Below are 9,056 nucleotides of genomic sequence, written 5' to 3'. Positions count from 1 at the left end.
ATGAATGTTCTAATGACATAATGAAACAATAGGTTTCAATTGACCACTTTCCAAATTCAATGTAATTAATTGCAAACAAGTACTTTGAATGAATGAAATTGAAACCTCAATGATCATGAAATAATTTGACCAAATAGCCAATGAATCTTGGACCAATTAACTTTAAATGAAACTTGATACACAACAAGACCAATGAATGAGAATGGAATGAGACTTGGGCCAAATGATGGCCATGAAAACTAATGGAACATGCAATCAAAAGTGAGATGTGAATGAGTGTAAGCACATCTTAGATCAATCATATAACAAGCCATGGACTAGGGTTTAGCTAGGTCAAAGTTCAAAAAGCCAAGAAACAACCAAAGGCCTCAAACCAAGAAGTAATCAGCACAAGTAATGCACCAATGCCATGAGCCAAACTAGGTTTTCACCCCCTCAAAGCAAGCCATAAGATCCACAAACCTCGAGATCATGAATTAGGGTTTAGTATGGAATGAACACCAAGATCCAACCTTCAAGGCCTAAAGCACCTATCAACTAGGGTTTTACCTTTGATCACCATGATGGGCTCCCCATAATAATTGTAGCATCACAACCTCTAGGGCTTGATTCTCAAGCAAACCCTAGCTCCTTGTTAAGTATAATCAACCTTAAACCTTTTAATCTATGATGATGTTAGTACGCTAGATGATATGGATGTTCATGAATGAAAATGAATCTTAAACCATAAGGTTAGATGAAAATGAAAAGGTGGGGGTAAATTTTGGGGTATGACAATTAGAATTATATAACTAGTGAGAATGGGGTGGAGAGTGAGAATAATGGAAGTGTGAGGTTAGTAATAATAAAGATTTGGTTAGTTGGGCCAAAGATGTGATTTTTAGGAAATAATTAGAAATAATAAATTCAGAAAAATAGGAGAATAAAGCTCATTCTATCAGAATGTGAAAAGTTTAAAACATTTGAGAGAAGAGTTTGAAGCGGAGTACTAGGGATTGATAGAAGAAACCAAATCAACCTGGATTTTGCTTTGTTTTTTTCTTCTGAAATCTAAGGTAAGGGGGATTATTCTCATAAGGGTGCTTAAATCTTCAAAAAGGTATAGAGGTTACCCTTAACCTCTAATAAGGATTATTGAATATATGAATCTATAATGATTATTGATGAGTATGATGATAAATAGGTTATTGTATGTTGATTTAATTATGTTCACCATGAATGATTGTGAATTGTTGTTATTGATCTTGTGTTCTTGGTGTTTTTATGAAGAATTAGATGTTTTAGGGTCTGAAATAATATGATTAATTTATGAAAAAGTTGGTAGATTCATGTTCATTATAATATGATTAATGTATTGGTGTTTTTATAATGTGAATTAGGGTGATTTAGGGTGTGATAATTGGAACTGGTATCACAAATTGCAAAAATCACACTTTTTATCCTTTTAGCGTCGACACATATGTCGCATAGGTCAACGCATACTGAGTTGTTTTCAAAAATCAGACTTTTTGTCCATTTGTCATTGACACATACATCCCATAGGTCGGCGCGTAAGTCCCATAAGTCGACGCATGCTCCCTCAAGGTTGACGCATGCTGGGCAGAATTTGAAATATGTTGTTTTAACCTAAGTGGTATCCTCCGACAATTTTGGCCATGACTTTCATTTCGTAAGTCCAAATGATGTTTTGTTTGAAGCGTTAGAAAGCTAACACACTTAACTACAAAATGATAGTAAGTGGTGTGATAATTGAGTTGTTATAATGTGTCTACTATTGTGAACTATGTGACGATGTGTATGAGTTATGTAGCTAACCGTTGAGTTTTTGCAATGATGAGATGGTCGTTAAATGTGCTAACATGATTGTAGGTTGTGCGATTTTCATATGTTGATGATATATTTGAGTAGAGGCTCATAGTTTTGGTGTGGAAACTATCCTGTTGATGTTGGGCAGGAATTATATGGTTGATGTAATGATGTTGATTGTTGGTTGAGTCGTTGTGATGGTGATGCATACTTTCATACATGCATCATATGTCATTGTTTTTGTGAAAGAGGCTATTACATGTTCAGATGTTGGGATCGGTAATTGTCCCAAGCTTGATGTTAAGGCTTGGAGATCGATGTTAGGGCTCAGGGTTTTCCTAGTAAAACCCAGTTCATAATAAGAACCATTGTTGAGATCGATACCACATGCATATGAGTCGATGGTGTTATTGTGAGTTGAATTGCATAAATATATGCATAAGATTATGATAAATACATGTTAGGTGATGTATTATTGATATGTGTATGATTTGTGATATAGTGAATCTACTATGATTGTTTATGCACCGTTTCTTATTTAAATGTATTCTCACCCCCATTTGTTTTGATGTTGTCCATCATAGACATCTAGCAAATACTTAGGAGTAGAGTTGTTGCAATAAGCTGCATAAAGCCAGTTAGCAACATTTGCAATACTAATGTAACCAGGTGCTGGTAATGCAAGAACTTCCACATTATGAATAACCAGAGAGTAATAATTCGGCATGATTGCAATCCTTTGTTGATTGACAAGAGTGTTCATGTCGATCTTGGTCTTCCCTACCACTGTTGATTCTTCCATCAAGAGCTGACCACAACCAAAGTGGTCTTCAATCTGAGTGGTCATGCCACCCACAGAAATATCACCTGTACTTGCATGGCCAACTTGTTTCAAATGATTGGCAGCAAAAGCGGCTGCATTTACTCTCTCATTGTTGGCCATGCAATGTAAGAAAAATAGCTCTCTCTTTGCGGCTACCCCGATGCTATCACCCCGTCCAAACAAGGTGTAAGTTAACCCCTTCTGTGCATACCTGAAACAAGGGTTATGAATCCCGGAAGCCTTGCCAGAACTCGGGTTGTAACCATTTTTACCTGTAATGGCCCTCCAGAAATCAACCGCTGAAAAAGTGTCTGGGGGTGCTTCGGGTCCAGCTACTGGGAGTCTCAGAATCCCCCCAAGTTCCTCCACAGACAACTCATGGTCCTCATCAAACAATCGGAAAGTCAACTGACCATAAAATTCCATTTCGGAATCGGTCCACCTGCGTCTCATCTTAAACTCAACAGTGCTCAAGAATTCAAGTGTGATGCGTGCAAAAGTCGGTGCTTCGAATTGCATAAATTCTAGCATACCGATGTTGTGAAACATGCGATGCACTTCTTCCTTTAATCCGAGCTCATCAAGTGTAGCATCACACATATACCTTGTAGGAATGAGTTTTCGTTGAGCAAGTATCACATACCTATCATGGTGATCCGGTTCCTCAAATAGGATGCCATGTGCATTCGGGGTGTGTCTCACACATTGCTTTGGCCTGGAAGATGTGGCCACAGCCTTTCCTTTGCTTGCTCTCTTCGGGGGCATAATGGGTACCTACAAAAAAATCTCAAAACCCAGATAACAAATTAGTGAAAACGGTCACCGTCACTACGTAGAGGACGGAGAGTAGAACAGTTTTTGTGAAAGGGAGATGAGGTTTTATGGAGTGGGTAGTGGTGAAAAGTGAAGCTTTAGGTGATGGAGGCTAGGTTAACAATAGAGGAAGAGAGAGTGAGAGGCTTGAAAAATCAGAATAATGGAGAATAAGTGGTGGAGATGAGATAAAAGCAAAGTGGGTCCCACCATTAAAAACAACAAAATTAAAAAAACAAATCAAAATCCAACCTGTATGAAACAACACGGGTCGTGTGCATCCACACGGGTGCCCGTGTTAATGAACTATTTTTTATTCTTTTCTTCTTTGGCTCAGGGCCAACAACACGGGCCGTATGCATCCACATGGGTATCCGTGTTAATGAACTGTTTTTTTCCTCTTGCACACGCCCAATTTCTGTTTCATGGCAATCAACACGGGCCGTGTTGATCAACACGGGCGCCCGTGTTGCTGACCTATTTCCCTCAACTTTTGAAATTTGTTTTGTTGTTTTACTGCATTTGTGTGGTGTCCTTCCATTTGGAGGTGTTTGTGACTTTGCCCTTCTAGTTTTCCTCCTCACCTACAATAAAATTTTAACACACACAAAGAAAAAGAAAAATGAAATAAGTTAGAAATCAAACGCGTGGGTTGCCTCCCACGAAGCGCTTCGTTTAACGTCGCATGGCTCGACGGTCGTCCACCTCATTAGGTGAGGCGCACATGGTCAATCAATCCAGACTCTTGGCCTATGTAATAGGGCTTTAACCTCTGGCCATTCACCTTGAATATATCCCCATTGGTTTGATTCTTGATTTCTATCGCTCCGTGGGGAGATACCTTATGCACAACAAATGGCCCGGACCATCTTGATTTCAATTTGCCAGGAAACAACTTGAGCCTCGAATTAAACAACAACACCAGTTGTCCTTCCCAGAAGTCTTTCTTGATGATTCTCTGATCATGCCACTTCCGTGTTTACTCCTTGTACATCTTCGCATTCTCATAGGCCTGATTACGAAATTCTTCTAACTCGTGAAGTTGAAGAATTCAGGATTCACCGGCTTTTGCAAGATCACAATTCAAGAACTTGGATGCCCAAAAGGCTTTGTGCTCTAATTCCAGAGGGAAATGACAAGCCTTACCATAAATCAGTTGATAAGGAGACATGCCGATTGGGGTTTTGAAGGCGGTTCAGTACGCCCATAGTGCGTCATCTAATTTGATCGCCCAATCTTTTCTTGAAGCACTCACTGTCTTTTCCAAAATCTGTTTTATTTGTCTATTGGACACTTCAACTTGCCCACTCGTTTGAGGATGATACGGAGTGGCAATCTTGTGCTTCACATTATACTTCTTCAATAAGTTCTCCATGAGCTTATTTAAGAAATGTGTCCCTTCATCACTGATAAGTGCTCTTGGCACACCAAACCTTGAGAAGATGTTTTGCTTAAGAAAGTTTACCACTACTCTCACATCATTAGTAGGGAGGGCAACAACTTCCACGCATTTTGAGACATAGTCCACAGCCACCAAAATATAATTCTTCTCGAATGAGGGTGGAAATGGCCCCATAAAGTCAATCCCCCAAACATCAAATAATTCCACTTCAAGCATGCCCTTTTGGGGCATCTGATTCCTCCTAGAAATATTCCCTGTCCTTTGGCATCTGTCACATTCCTTCACAATGACTTGGGCATCTTTAAACAAAGTAGGCCAGTACAACCCCAATTGGAGGACTTTTGCGGTTTTCCTATCTCCACTGAAATGTCCCCCATAATCTGAATCATGACACGCTTTTAAGACTTCATTTTGTTCTTCTTCCGGGACACATCGACGAATCAGTCCGTCTACCCCTTTCTTATACAAGAATGGTTCGTCCCACAAATAGAACCTGCAGTCATGAAGAAACTTTTTCTTTTTGTTATAATCAAAGTCTTCAGGAATTATGCCACCTACCAGATAGTTTACGTAATCGGCAAACCATGGAACACCCACCACCGCGAGGATTCGTTCATCAATAAACTCGTCCTTGATTGGGTGTTCTTCTTCAGTCTCTTCTATCGGGGACATTCGAGATAGGTGGTCAGAAACGGTGTTTTCACACCCCTTTTTGTCTCGAATTTCTAGATCAAATTCTTGCAACAGCAAAATCCACCTGAGCAGCCTTGGCTTCGAGTCCTGTTTAGAAAAAAGATATTTCAAAGCAGCATGGTCAGTATAAACAATTACCTTTGTTCCCAACAAGTATGACCGGAATTTGTCAAAGGCATACACCACAACCAGTAGCTCCTTCTTTGTGGTTGCATAATTCATCTGAGCTGGATTCAACACATGGCTGGCATAATAGATCACATGGAGGAGTTTGTCTCTTCTTTGCCCCAAGACTGCCCCTACTGCTATATCACTCGCATCGCACATTATCTCATAGGGTAGAGAACGGTCAGGCGAGATCACTATAGGAGCAGACACCAATTTATGCTTCAGAGTATCGAAGGTCTCGTTGCACTTTTTGTCAAACAGAAACGGAGTATCCTTCACAAGCAGACTAGTTAACGGTTTTGCGATCTTGGAGAAATCTTTGATGAACCTACGGTACTGCCGCAATGATACCCTAAGTGAAGGTAAGCGTGCAATGACATGTGTTGATTAACTTTAGTATTTTTGTTGTAATGTTTTATTAAATGTTAAAGGATTAGAGGTTTGTAATTGGTGACACCTTAGATTGTCGTGTAATTCTTAAAATATAAGTTTCGGGGTTTGGGGTGTTACATAGTGGTGTCAGAGCAGTTCGGTCCATCTGCACGAGTTGTTATAATATTTTCAGTTCCCTAGTATTCGATTATTGTATGAACATTATCGATGCGATGTGTTTTCTAATTGTTATTTATTATTGTGCAGAGTTATGGTTGGTTGAAGAAATGATCGGGTGATTGCTAAAGCCTTTGACGCAATGGTTAATGCGTTGCAAGCTCGACAGAATCCTCTAGTGTATGCATTTCGTGATTTGGGAAAGTTCTAGAGGAATAATCCATCGAACTTCAAGGGTATGTATGATCCGGAGGGTGCGCAGACTTGGTTGGGGGAAATCTAGAAGATGTTCAGAGTAATGGATTGTACTAAAGCACATAAGGTATAGTTCGGTACTCATATGTTATCCGAAGAGGCTGAGGACTAGTGGGATAATGCTCTTCAGAGGTTGGAAGTGATTGGATGAAATAACTTGTTATGTGTTCAGAGCTACATTCCTGGAGAAGTATTTTCCAGCAGATTTGCGTAGCAAGAAGGAGATTAAGTTTCTCGAGCTGAAACTGGGAAACATAATTGTTGCTGAGTATGCCACAAAGTTTGAGGAGCTAGTGAAATCATGTCATCACTATAATAATGTTACTACTGAAGAATCCAAGTGTGTTAAGTTTGAAAGCGAGTTGTGTCCAGAGATTAAGATGTGTATCGGTTACCAAGAGTACACGGGTTTCCGACTTTAGTGAACAAGTGTATGGTTTATGATGAGGATAACAGGGTCAAATCTTCTTACTATTAAAGTCTTAGTCAGAAGAGAGGAAAAAACCAGAATTGAGGAAAGTCGTAGAGTGCAACAGTTAACAAGGGAAACCAGAAGGCTTCTGATGAGAAAAAATTAAAGTGGGGGAGGAGCTTCTACTCCTTTGAGGTGTTTTAAATGTAGTGAATTTGGTCATCGCATTTTGGAGTGCAAGAGTGAAACTTCGAATTGTTTCAAGTGTGGAAAGCCATGGCATAAAGCTGCAGATTGCAATAGTAAGGGTGTCACTTGCTTCAATTATGGAGAAGAATGCCATATCAGTACTGGTTGTCAAAAACCTAAGAAGAATCAGTCAGGCGGCAAGGTCTTTGCATTGACCGGTACAGAGACTACTAGTTTTGACAGTTTGATTTGAGGTACATGTTTCATTGATTATATTCCTCTAATTGCTATTATTGATACGGGTGCAACACATTCATTTATTTCTCTTGATTGTGCTAAGAGTTTGGGCGTATGGTTACTGTGGTTCCAGGTAAAGGTTCGATAACTACTTCACTAGTCTGTTTAAATTGTCCTCTGATTATCTTTGGTAGGAGTTTTAGGATGAATTTAGTTTGTCTACCTTTAGATCAACTTGATGTTATCCTTGGGATGAACTGGTTAGAATTCAATCATGTCCGTATCAACTGTTATTATAAGACTGTGTCGTTCATGAAGATTGAGGAAGAAGGAGATGTGTTGGTGTCTGCTAAACAGGTGAGAGGGTTCTTAAAGGATGAGGCTTTGGTGTTTGCGATGTTTGATTCTCTGAATGTTTGTGGTAAGCTTACGATTGTTGATCTTCCAAGTGCGTGTGACTTTCCAGAAGTGTTTCCAGATGATATTAATGATTTGTCGCTAGAGCGCAAAATTGAGTTTGTTATAGACTTAGTATCTGGTACTAGTTTAGTATTGATTGATCCTTATAGAATGTCTGCTTCAGAGCTGAGGGAGATGAAGAAACAACTAGAAGAGTTGTTAGAGAAGATTGTGGGAAGCGTCAGTATTGCTAATTAAGAAGAAGGATGGTAGTGTGAGATTGTGTGTGGATTATCGAAAACTGAATAAAGTGATTATCAAGAATAAATATCCGCTTCTGAAAATTGACGATCTGATGGATCAATTGACGGGTGCTTATGTGTTTAGTAAGCTTGACTTGAGGTCGGGTTACCATCAGATTCATGTGAAGTCTAAACACATTCTAAAGACTTCTTTTAGAACGAGGTATGGTCACTATGAGTATTTTGTGATGTCGTTTGAAGTATCTAATGCACCTGGTGTGTTTATAGAGTACATAAATAGGATCTTTCATCCTTATCTGGATCAGTTTATGCTGGTGTTCATCGATGATATTTTGATTTATTCTAAATCGGGTGAAGATCTTGTCGAGCATCTAAAGATTATGTTGCAAACACTAAAGGATAATAAGTTATATGATAAGTTGTCCAAGTGTGAGTTCTAGTTGCGGGAGGTGACTTTTCTTGGTCGTGTTATTTCGAGTGGTGGTATTGTTGTAGATCCGTCGAAAGTTGATGCGGTATTGCAGTGGAAGGGTCTGAAATTTGTTACTGAGATTAGAAGTTTCCTAGGTTTAGCAGGTTATTACAATAGATTTATTGAAGGCTTTTCAAAGTTAGTGTTACCTTTGACTCATGCTCCTATATTTTACATGCATGCGTCAATTGCAGTGACGTATTTTAGTCAGATAAATATATTAAAAATATGATTATTTTGATATATAATTTGAAAAAGTTGGTTATTTCAAAACAAAACAAAATCTAATGCAACCTTATAATTTAAAAAGACAATAAAAAACAGAGACATTGAGAACAAATTACAGTACGAAACAAGTAAAACATTGGGTTCTGTAATGCTACTCGTTTCCTATGAACGAATGAACTGACTTGCTATGTCATTAATTTACAGTTCAAGAAATCCGATCACTGATTATAAAAGTGAATTCAGATCGTCAGATGCTAGTACCATGTTTTAGCTCGTGACAGTGTGCTAATAAAGACGCGTTTGTTACTGGATCACTAGCTGGATTTTGGATTCCTGAAACAGTCTAA

Source organism: Lathyrus oleraceus, chromosome 5 (assembly GCF_024323335.1).
Source record: "Lathyrus oleraceus cultivar Zhongwan6 chromosome 5, CAAS_Psat_ZW6_1.0, whole genome shotgun sequence".
In the NCBI taxonomy this organism is placed as follows: domain Eukaryota; kingdom Viridiplantae; phylum Streptophyta; class Magnoliopsida; order Fabales; family Fabaceae; genus Lathyrus; species Lathyrus oleraceus.
This window is presented reverse-complemented; position numbering follows the sequence as displayed.